This window comes from Rutidosis leptorrhynchoides, chromosome 3 (genome assembly GCF_046630445.1).
Source record: "Rutidosis leptorrhynchoides isolate AG116_Rl617_1_P2 chromosome 3, CSIRO_AGI_Rlap_v1, whole genome shotgun sequence".
Lineage (NCBI taxonomy): Eukaryota > Viridiplantae > Streptophyta > Magnoliopsida > Asterales > Asteraceae > Rutidosis > Rutidosis leptorrhynchoides.
In genome coordinates this window covers 482,838,077-482,850,817 of record NC_092335.1, presented here as the reverse complement: position 1 = coordinate 482,850,817, position 12,741 = coordinate 482,838,077, and positions in this window count along the sequence as shown.

Sequence of the window (12,741 nt, the reverse complement as noted above, 5' to 3'; positions counted from 1 at the left end):
AATGAAAAATCACAACTCATTTCTGTGTTGAAAGCTCATAAACCAGCCATTGCATGGAAGATTCATGATATTAAAGGAATAAGTCCTTCGTATTGCACACATAAAATCCTTATGGAAGAAGGTCATAAAATGTATGTGCAACGCCAACAAAGACTAAATCCTAATATGCAAGATGTTGTTAAAAAAGAAATAATTAAACTGCTAGATGCAGGTTTAATTTATCCGATCTCTGATAGTCCATGGGTAAGCCCAGTTCAATGCGTGCCTAAGAAGGGTGGCATGACTGTTATCACAAATGAGAAAAATGAGCTTATTCCTACTAGGACTGTAACAGGATGGCGTGTATGTATTGATTATAGAAAATTAAATGACGCCACCAGAAAAGATCACTTTCCCTTACCTTTCATTGATCAAATGTTGGAAAGATTAGCCAGAAATAGTTACTATTGTTTTCTTGATGGTTTTTCCGGATACTTTCAAATTCCAATAGCACCCGAGGACCAAGAGAAAACCATGTTCACGTGCCCTTATGGTACTTTTGCTTACAAACGCATGCCATTTGGACTTTGCAACGCCCCTGCAACCTTTCAAAGGTGCATGCTGGCGATTTTTCACGACATGATAGAAGAATGCATGGAAGTTTTCATGGATGACTTTTCAGTCTTCGGTGATACATTTAAAACATGTCTAGCTAATCTTGAACGAATGCTTATTAGATGCGAACAATCAAATCTAGTACTTAATTGGGAGAAATGTCATTTTATGGTTAAAGAAGGCATCGTTCTTGGTCATAAAATTTCAAAGGAAGGAATTGAAGTGGATAGAGCTAAAGTAGATGTAATTGCTAAACTTCCACATTCCACCAATGTTAGAGGAGTTAGGAGTTTTCTAGGGCATGCCGATTTTTACTGACGTTTCATAAAAGATTTTTCTAAAATTGCCACTCCTATGAATAAACTCCTAGAAAAGGATGCTCCATTCATCTTTTCAGATGAATGTATCAAATCTTTTAATATTCTTAAAGAGAAACCCACTAATGCGCCGATCATGATAACACCAAATTGGAATCTACCATTTGAACTAATGTGCGATGCAAGTGATTTTGCAATGGGAGCCGTTTTAGGTCAAAGGATTGAAAAACGATTTCAACCTATATATTATGCTAGTAAGATGTTACAAGGAGCACAAACAAACTATACAACTACTGAAAAAGAACTCCTTGCTATTGTCTTTGCTTTTGACAAATTTCGATCATATCTCGTTCTAGCTAAAACGGTAGTCTATACTGACCATTCTGCTCTTAGATACCTATTTTCGAAACAAGATTCCAAACCACGATTAATCCGTTGGATCTTACTCTTACAAGAGTTCGATATTGAAATCCGAGATAAAAGAGGAGCAGAAAATCTCGCCGCTGATCATCTTTCTCGTCTTGAAAATCCCGACTTAGAAGTTCTAAATGAATCGGCCATACAAGACAACTTTCCTGATGAATATCTATTGAAGATAGATTATAATGAAATTCCATGGTTTGCAGACTATGCAAACTACTTAGTATGTAGATTCCTTGAAAAAGGATTGTCGTACCAAAAACGAAAGAAATTCTTTAGTGATATAAAACACTATTTCTGAGAAGATCCACATCTGTTTAAAAGTTGTCCCGACGGAATAATACGCCGATGTGTATTCGGAGATGAAGCTAGTAAAATCTTAAACCATTGTCACACAGGACTAACAGGAGGGCATTATGGGCCTCAACTCACAGCAAGAAAAGTTTATGATGCTGGATTCTATTAGCCTACAATTTACAAAGACGCACACCTTCTTTGCAAATCCTGTGATGCTTGTCAAAGTCCCGGAAAAATAAGTCAACGTGATGAAATACCACAAAATGTCATTCAAGTATGTGAAGTATTTGACATTTGGGGTATTGACTTTATGGGTCCATTTCCAAAATCTCATAATAATCTATATATTCTCGTAGCCATTGATTATGTATCTAAATGAGCGGAAGCACAAGCTCTCCCAACTAACGATGCACGAGTTGTAGTCAATTTTTTAAAACGTCTTTTTGAAAGGTTTGGAACACCGAAAGCTTTAATAAGTGATCGGGGTACTCATTTCTGTAATAATCAACTTGAGAAAGTTCTTAAAAGATATGGAGTAACTCATAAAATCTCCACTGCTTATCATCCACAAACAAGTGGACAAGTTGAAAATACCAACCGAGCTTTAAAACGTATTCTAGAAAAAATCGTAGGATCAAATCCGAAGGAATGGTCCATAAAATTGGAGGATGCACTTTGGGCTTTTAGAACAGCCTACAAAACTCCAATTGGAACCACACCTTTTAGACTCGTTTATGGAAAAGCATGTCATCTTCCAGTAGAAATTGAACACAAAGCATTTTGGGCTTTGAAGACATGTAATCTTGATTTACATGAAGCTGGACGTCTACGGTTAAGTCAACTAAACGAATTAGAAGAATTAAGACATGAAGCATACGAAAATTCGTTAATCTATAAGGAAAGAACGAAGAAATGGCATGATAAAAGAATCAGAAGTTCAAAAGAATTTAAAGAAGGAGATATAGTTCTTCTTTTCAATTCACGATTCAAGCTATTTCCTGGAAAATTGAAATCAAGATGGTCTGGACCATTCACAGTCAAAAGAGTTTTCCCATACGGAACAATAGAATTAATAAATTCAAATGGGATTGAATTTAAGGTTAATGGTCACAGAGTTAAACATTACATACATGGTCCGATGGAAGTTGACAACGAAGTTAATCACAATTTCGATACCACAGCTAACTAAGTGTGGGGAGAATCAAGTCTTTAAAGGATAATATGTATTTCTGTTAGAGGAAGATTTTCTGTTTTCATGTAGTTCTCGAAAATAGAACCCGAATGGCCTTTCCCTAGCAGACCCTAAAGAACTAGTCTTCTCCCCCCATTCCGAATTTTTATTTTTTTTAGGTTTTTACGAAATGAAGACTTCCTGTGAACTAAACCATGGTCTAATGCTACACACTTTGATCACTAAACGTAATAATGACACACTTCCGAGTGAAATAGTATCATTAATCAGAGGTAAATTGGACGGAGTAAGAATAGAATCCAGATGCGAAGATAATAAGTTACAATTTGGTAAAGGAAAATCAAAATCCGCAGCGAAAAGGAGAGCACGACACCTTGAAAAATGTAACAAATGCGGAAAATGGTCACATGAAGGTAAATGTTCAAATAATTAAACCTATTCAAATACCGAATTTGTTACTTTATGTAGAGATGGACCGTTCATATGTTTAGAAGAAAAAACATTAAATGCTCGAGGTTACGCCTATGTAGCCATGGAAAATCAATTAGTCCGACTATCTTATGAGTGGGCTAGAGCATATCACAAAGAAATATATTTCACAGGTAAGTCTGTACAGTTTTTATTTTTATTTTTATTTTTATTTTTATTTTTAACCTTTTGATAATAAACGCTAATTTGTTCGCTATAAAGTAATTAAATTGGTATTCGATGAAATTAGGTCTTGCGACCGAAATTATTGATATCATACAAAAATTTATTACATCACTGCGAAATTTAACGTTTATTCTTAAGGTATAAATATCTTTAATCAATCAACCCAAAATATTTCAAAAATTCGTCATGAGTTAAATTAGGTCATGGAACCGAAATTACTTTACCGAAAAGAGGGGCGCATATTTTTGATAATATTTGATTGATTAAAGTGGGATAAAAGCCAAAAAGATTTTTAATTTTTACCATGTTTTTAAAATTAATAAATTAATATTAAATAAATATTGTAAACTTTTAAAATTGTAAATATTTGGAAAATTAATATTTTTAATATAAGTTTGTATGTATAAAAACAAAAATATAATATAAGTTTGGTGTGAATTTATAATATGAATTTTTAATTAAGTTTGGTGTGAATTTTTAATTTTATGAATTTTTAATTAAGTTGGTGTGAATTTTTAATTTTATGCATTTTAAATTTAAGTTTGGTGTGAATTTAAAAACAAAAATTTACTTTATTTCGTTAAGTTAAAAATTTGATTTTTAAATTCGTCGTGAGTTGAAGACTAGGTCGTTGAACCGAAATTGCTCTACCCAAGGGAGGGACGAGAACTTTTATTATCATTATTTTTAATCTTATTGAACTAAAGTATGCCAAAAACATTTAAAAAAAAAAAACCCAAAAAATCTTTACTTTTAAAAACCGCGCTTTGAATTGACAAATTTTAAAATTTTGTCGAGGGACGGACTATGACATTGTTCCGAAATACCCTCATCCTAAAAAGAAACAAAATTTTAAATTTAATTAATTATATGTTCTAAAAGTGTAAGGTTTTATAAAAAAAAATGAAAAACAAATGTGATGTAACAACAAGACGGAATGAACAAATGATGTGCACCATTTATCATTCAACAAACAAACGCCAATATGTTTGGAAACTTTGGTAAAATTTAATCATTTTTCTACACTAAACACCCTCAATAATTTAAATTGTTACTGATTTCTTGCAAATGAGGGCATTGCAAGATCTTAAGTGTGGGAAGGGGTTAAATTCTTTTGGATTTTTAAAATTTTTATCTTAAACACTTGGTTACCATTAGAAATACTAGTAAAGCAGTAGTTGTATTAGAATCTAGTGCTCTCTGATAATAAAGAACAGCCCTAGTCTTATATACTGACTACCCAATTCTAGTAAAATTTTTCAAAATTTTCAATTAAATGAACTCAAAATCATGTTTATACATATTTATGAACGATAAAACTAGGTGTTAACACCGAAATTATTGTTACCTCGGAAAGGACATAAATTGAGAAACAAACCAAAATGTTAGAATTCATTTAAAATGGAATAGAGGACAATAAAAAGAAAAATAAAAGCCAAGTGTGGAAAAATTTACCAAGTTATTTTAAACATATGTCACATATTAAAGATACTTTTGCTTTGGACTAAACTAAACAATTTTACCCGATTTACTGTAAGAAAGATGGATCTACATGATGAATCAATTCCATCATTTAAAAGGAAGTAAAGTCTTCCGAAAAAGAAACGCGCTTCTTGATTTAGGTCATGAAGTTTTCGTCCAGACCAGCTGTAGGTTGACGAAAAATCTAGAAAAGTCATCTCTAAAATCAGCAGGAAATCCACGGACCTCAGCATAAAACAGGGTTGCCAAGTGGTCAGACTTATCCTAACCATGAGAGGATCTGTCTTGTAAAATGGGGAGGACGCCGTGCAAATTAGCTGGATAAGACTAATGAATCAGATCCCTAGAAAGGATAATCTCCTTAAAGATTAAAAATCAGCTTTTAAGTCTGATATTACTCAATCCTTGAGATTGACCTTAAAGATTGAGAATTACAAACTCATGGAATTCAATGATATCTAAACTCGAGCTTGAATGAGAAAATATTTTGATCAAAATTTCAAACCGATTTGTTTTCTGAAAACCTACTTTCAATGCGTTCATTACCATTGAACGTAAAATCCTAGGAATTTACCTGGAATTCATTAGGTCACCTGAACCAAATCGGGTGTCAACCGTAAGAACGGTTGTTGCATAGCATGGTCAAAGACAGGACCTTGTGCCAGACCGGAAAATTATAAGGGTGAGCTTTACTATTGCTCCTACAAAGGATAGTAATTGCGTCCGACACGTTATAGACCATAATTAAAAGCATGCCAGGGGACATTGCCTTAACAGTTGCTTGTTCAACGCTTTCCTTTACAACCGGATGGTAGTTTATCGAAAGGTAATATACGGAGCAAGTACACTGGACGTGTTGCTTTCCTAATACAAGGTTAGCAAGTGGCTGACACAAAACCATAAGTTTTGAGCTAAAATTTTCAAATCTAAAACCCACCAAACCCACAAAAATATTTTGCAAACACCAGTGAAGGGTTATTCCGGAAAACTTATCTAGGGTAAAAACTAGATTTAATTTTCAAAAGATCAAATGTTTTTATAAAGATCCAATTTCCTTAAAGGATCTAAATTTTATAGTCATGTGGGACTGTAAACTACATCGTTACTACCATTGTTAATACCGCCGTAAAGAAATCACTGATGTACAAAGTGTGAAGAATAAAGAAGTGATTCTAGTATTTCAAGACTATATTGCTTGAGGACAAGCAACGCTCAAGTGTGGGAATATTTGATAATGCTAAAAATGAACATATATTTCATAGCATTATTCCTCAAGAAAGACAAGCTTTTAGTTGCAATTGTTCTATTTACAAGTGATATTCGTTTAAATAATAAAAGGTGAAGACAAAAGACAGATTCGACGAATTGAAGACGCAAACGACCAAAAAGTTCAAAAGTACAAAATACAATAAAAAAGGTTCCAATTATTGATGAGAAACGTCTCAAAATTACAAGAGTACAAGATTCAAAACGCAAAGTACAAGATATTAAATTGTACGCAAGGACGTTCGAAAATCCAGAACAGGGACTAGAGTCAACTCTCAACGCTCGACGCAACGGACTAAAAATTACAAGTTAACTATGTATATAAATATAATATAATATATAATTAATTATATAAATTATATATATATTATATTTATATAATAAACCGTCGGCAGACTAAGATCCAAATTGGAGTGAGCTGGAATTTCAAACTTCGTGAATCGCGGAGTTTGAAGAGCAAAAATGCCGCGAGTTGCGGAGTAGCCAAATTCGAAAATCCCTATAAAACCCAACGAATTCTGATCGTTTTTAATATCATATATCCATCCTCTCTATATCTATACGTAATATTTATATTTATAATTTATATTTTAATTTTAATTTTAATTTTAATTCTAATAATAAGGGTATGTTAGCAAATGTTGTAAGGGTGTAAGTCGAAATTCTGTCCGTGTAACGCTACGCTATTTTTAATCATTGTAAGTTATGTTTATATTATTTTCATTAATGTCTCGTAGCTAAGCCGTTATTATGCTTATTTAAGACGAAGTAATCATGATGTTGGGCTAATTACTAAAATTGGGTAATTGGGCTTTGTACCATAATTGGGGTTTGGATAAAAGAACGACACTTGTGGAAATTAGACTATGGGCTATTAATGGGTTTTATATTAACTAAACAATACCTTGTTAATTTAATATACAAACTTATAATTTGACGTATTTATATATAACCACATACGCTTGACTGGGTACGGTGGGCGGGATATCTATAAATACCAATAATTATTCATTTTACCGGACACGGAACTGGATTAATAGTTAATAGACTTGTTGAAACAGGGGTGAATTACATTCAAGGGTAATTGGTGTAATTGTTAACAAAGTAGTAAAACCTTGGTTTACACGCAGTCGATAACATGGTGTATTCATTAAACAAAGTATTAAAACCTTGTTACAATTCGAATCCCCAATTAGTTGGAATATTTGACTTCGGGAATAAGAATAATTTGACGAAGGCTTTCGCTCTTTATATTTATGACTGATGGACTATTATGGACAAATCTGTATGGACATATTAAATAATCCAGGACAAAGAACAATTAACCCATGGGCATAAAACTAAAATCAACACATCAAACATCATGATTACGGAAGTTTAAATAAGCATAATTCTTTTATTTCATATTTAATTTCCTTTATTTTATATTTAATTCCACTTCTAATTATCGCACTTTATTTTATTGTATTTTATTTCATCGCACTTTTATTTATCGCAATTTCATTATCGTTAATTACTTTACGCTTTAAATTAAGTCTTGTATTTATTTTTAATATTTTACATTTGGTTTTAACTGCGACTTAAGTTTTTAAAATCGACAAACTGGTCATTAAACGGTAAAACCCCCCCTTTATAATAATAATATTACTTATATATATATATATATATATATATATATATATATATATATATATATATATATATATATGTATTTTTATAAAATAAAACTAATATAGCGTTAAGCTTTGTTTAAAAGATTCCCCGTGGAACGAACCAGACTTACTAAAAACTACACTACTGTACGATTAGGTACACTGCCTATAAGTGTTGTAGCAAGGTTTAAGTATATCCATTCTATAAATAAATAAATATCTTGTGTAAAATTGTATCGTATTTAATAGTATTTCCTTGTAAAATTTAATAGTATTTTATACCCCTTAGCTTTAAACATCAGACATCTTTTTGCAATTTTAATCATTACCTTTATGGGTTCATCCTTTGATCTTGACCGTTGGATCAATTTCCTTGAAACCTATAAATAGCCACCTCCCTTCAATATTTTCACTTTTTACAACCTTCATATCTTCCATCGTATCCTTCTTCAAAAACCAACAGTTTTTTCACGAAAAGAGGTACCCTTTCTTCTTCTCTCTGCTCCTTACTTTTTCTATCAATTCATAGTTTTTTTTTACCTTTTCGTATTTATACATATGGCGGATCAGTCTTCTACGTCGACTAGTGTAGATGTCGTTGAGTCCTCTGCTAGGGCTACTGTAAATATTGATAGAATAATGAGTCGTGTGTGCGACGCTTACCTCAATGAACTAGTAGAAAAATACACCTTTTTGACAAACTATATTCCTAGGGTTCCTGATGCAACCCACCGAGCACACAAACCACCACCCGAGATGGTCACCGTATATGGTGCAACCATTACTGTGGGAAACTTTCGGTTGCCCTATTCTGAGTTCATGTACCAATTTTTTACTTACTATGGGGTAGCTCCTGCCCAAATACATCCTCATGCATACCAAAAACTGGTGATGTGGGAGATGTATTTGAATTATTATCACATTCTTTCGACTGTCCGTATGTTTCGATATTGCTTTATTGTTTCGAAATCCGAGGTTGGCTGGTTCTCCATTAAGCGAATAGCATTCTTCAATTTTACTGGTGACATGGATTCCTCTCTAAAAGAATGAAGGGAATCATTCTTTTTTATCAGCACTAGGGGATTACCAGATAGGTTTGTTAAACTTTGTGAGTGGGCGAGCGAGGTGAAGAAAGGAGCCAACAAGGTTCCGAGACTGAATGCTGCCGAGAAGGCATGCATTACGGCTATTCAAGGGTTTAAGTATCCCCAACTTCCGTACCCGGAGGCCATGCTTGTGTTGGGAGGGATTAGCCACCAATGGCAGGATCCGACCACCAAACCCGCCATCCGTTACAATGGAGCAGGTGGAGACTGATCCTAGCCAACTGTTTTGTCATTTTAGTTAGTGCATGCTAACCTTGTTTCATTTTTATGCAACAGATATGGAATTCGCAACTGCCATGGCGTTTGGTGATCTTGAAGAGATCCATTTCGAAGCTGTGCCGGTGGTTCCGGGAGGCCAGCTGTAACGACCCGACTTTTTCGACTTGCTTTTGTGCTTTGTGTTTTCACAAAACTGTGTATTTGTGCGTACTGAGCTATATTATACTCTGGGGACTCCCTACATGTTGATTACTTTTGTTTATATTTTAAAACGTATCATTAAGTACGTAGGATACTTAACTTAACCCTTGGAAGCCTTTCTGACCGTTAGTGTTACTTGATGTTTTTAACGAACTGCGTACTACGTACACGTTTAACTTTTGTCGTAATTGGAATATTATGACTACGAAATACTAATTGTTATTTTATAAAACAATTACTTGGGTTTTTGGATGCTTAATTACGCTTAGTAATTTACTAGAGCACACTAGTTAGTCTTGTTGGACTTTCTACCTTGTTAGACTTTAGCCCACCCTACACTAGTTAGTGGACTATTTAATTAGCCCAATTATAAGTAACTAGTGACCCATTAATATGTAAGACAAATGCTCATTTATTAGAGGGAACATGCTAGCATTTTTGTCAAGTATTATCCTTAATGTTGCATGGGATCCTAACATAAGCACCTACTTTAGACAACCATTAACCAAAAAGCAAAAAGGTGTCCCCCTTGTCCCCCATGTAAACCCACGGCCACCACCACCCACCCTCACCTTACCACCTATAAATACAAGCCTTATTCCATCCATTTTACACTTGCTTTCATTTGTAATTTACACACACTTACTCTCTAATTCTTTCTCTAGTTCTTTCTCTCTCTAAAAAGTGTAAGTATTGATTTTTCGTCTTCTTCTTCTTCCTCTCTCTCTCTCATGAAATCATCATCATCATCATCATCTTCATCATCATGGGTCTAGCTTTTTAGCTTTTGATCTTGATTACGTCTTGTAGATTCAAACATGGATTTGAATCCTTCAAGAACATGGAAGATTCAAGCTTTCTAGCTTTGAATCTTCACCTAATTTTTAGATCTAAATCTTTTAGCTTTAATCTTGTTATTTTGTTATAAAGATTCAAACTTGTGTTTGTAATCTTCATGTATCTTAAAGATCCAAGCTTTATGCTTCAAGATCTTCAAGAACACTAAAGATCCAAGCTTTTTAGCTTAGGGTCTCATTATTATGTTAAAGATCTTAGCTTTTTAGCTTATGGTCTCATTACTTTCATTATTTTGTTAAAGATCTTAGCTTTATAGCTTATGGTCTCATTAATCTTGTAAAGGTTCAAGCTTTCTAGCTTTGTAATCTTATAACTTGTGTGAAAAGGATCCAAGCTCTCTAGCTTAGGGTTCCATCACTTAATTTGATTTAGATTATGTTCATACTTGTTTGATTGAAGTAAAGTTTGTAGCTTTCATTGTAAATAGAACTTGTAATTGTGTTAAGACTAAGGATATGATGTAACCTTAGTTCATCATCCATCTAAGACTCTTAAATGAGTTGTGTTCTTACTTGGTCTTAACATATTGTGTGTTGATGGTAGAATCTTGGTCAAGGTGATGCTAACCCATCAATGAGTTGTACACTTGAAGCTACAAGCATCAAGGATGAGAACCGTGATGAGCATCAAGCACCAATGATGTGCGTAGAGGTGTATACGAAATAGTTATAGTTTTATTACGAAATACTATTAAATACGACACATTTTACACAAGTTATTTATTTATTTATAGAGTGGATATACCTAAACCTTGCTACAACACTTATAGGCAGTGTACCTAATCGTATAGTAGTGTAGTTTTTAGTAAGTCCGGTTCGTTCCATAGGGAGCTAGCCAAGTTTAACGCTATATTTTTAAAACTATATTTGTATAAATATAAATATAAATATAAGTAGTATTATTATTATAAAAGGGGGATTTTACTGTTTAATGACCGGTTTGTCGATTTAAAAACTTAAGTCGCAGTTAAAACCTAATGTAAAATATTAAATATATAAAAGACTTAATTTAAAGCGTAAAGTAAATAACAATAATTAAAGTGCGATAAATTAAAGTGCGATAAATAAAATGACAATAAATAAAATTTCGATAATTAAAAAGTGCAATAATTAAAATGATAATAAATTAAAGTGCGATAATTAAAAGTGCAATTAAATATGAAATAAAGGAATTATGCTTATTTTAACTTCCGTAATCATGATGTTTGACGTGTTGATTTTAGTTTATTACAATGGGTTAATTGTCCTTTGTCCTGGATTATTCAATATGTCCATCTGGTTTTTGTCCATAACAGTCCATCAGTCATAAATATAAAGTGCGAGTGTCCTCGTCAAATTATCCTTATATCCGAAGTCAAATATTCCAACTAATTGGGGACTTAAACTATAATTACACCAATTTTTCTTGTATATAATTCACCCCTATTTTAATAAGTCCATTGACTATTAATCCATTCCCGTGTCCGGTTAAATGAACGATTATTAGTACTTATAAATATCCCACCCATCGTGTCCGATCGAGTGTATGTGGTTATTTATAGGTACGTCCAATTGTAAATCTTTATATTAAATTAACAAACTATCATTTAGTTAAACAAATATAAAGCCCATTAATAGCCCATAGTCTAATTTCCACAAGTGTCGTTCTTTTGTCCAAACCCCAATTATGGTACAAAGCCCAATTACCCCGTCTTTAATATTTAGCCCAACATCACGATTACTTCGGCTTAAATAAGCATAATAATAACTTAGCTACGAGACATTAATTTAAAAAGGTTGAACATAACTTACAATAATTAATAATAGCGTAGCGTTACACGGACAGAATTTCGACTTACACCCTTACAACATCGCTAATATACCCTTATTATTAAAATTAAAATTAAAATTATAATATATATATTTATTTTTACGTAAGAGGAAAGAAGAGAAAAAGATGTGTGATATTCGGCCGAAAACTACGAAATTTATAGATGTGGCCAAAAATTGGTGCCATGCGATCGCATGGATTTCCTTTGCATTTTCCATGCGATCGCATGGAGTCTAGGGACAGCTCACATAACTTTGTTTTCTTGTTTGCCGACGGTTTTAATATATAATATAATATATATATAATTTTAAGAATTAATTATATATTATATTATATTCATGTGCATAGTTGACTTGTAATTTTTAGTTCGTTGTGTCGCGCGTTGAGAGTTGGCTCAGGTCCCGGTCCCGGTTCAGGCTTTAGTGGCACTTTTTCTTCAATTCTTTAATCTTCGTGCTTTGTCTTCACATTTATTTATTTAAACGATTACAACTTAAAAATAGAATAATTACAACTAAAAACTTTACATATTGGGATGATATTGCGACTAAATATATGTTCGTTTGGAGCACTATCAAATATCCCCGCACTTGAGCGTTGCTTGTCCTCAAGCAATACAGAAATTGAAATTAAATCACACGAATCACTTCTTTATTCTTCACACTTTATACATT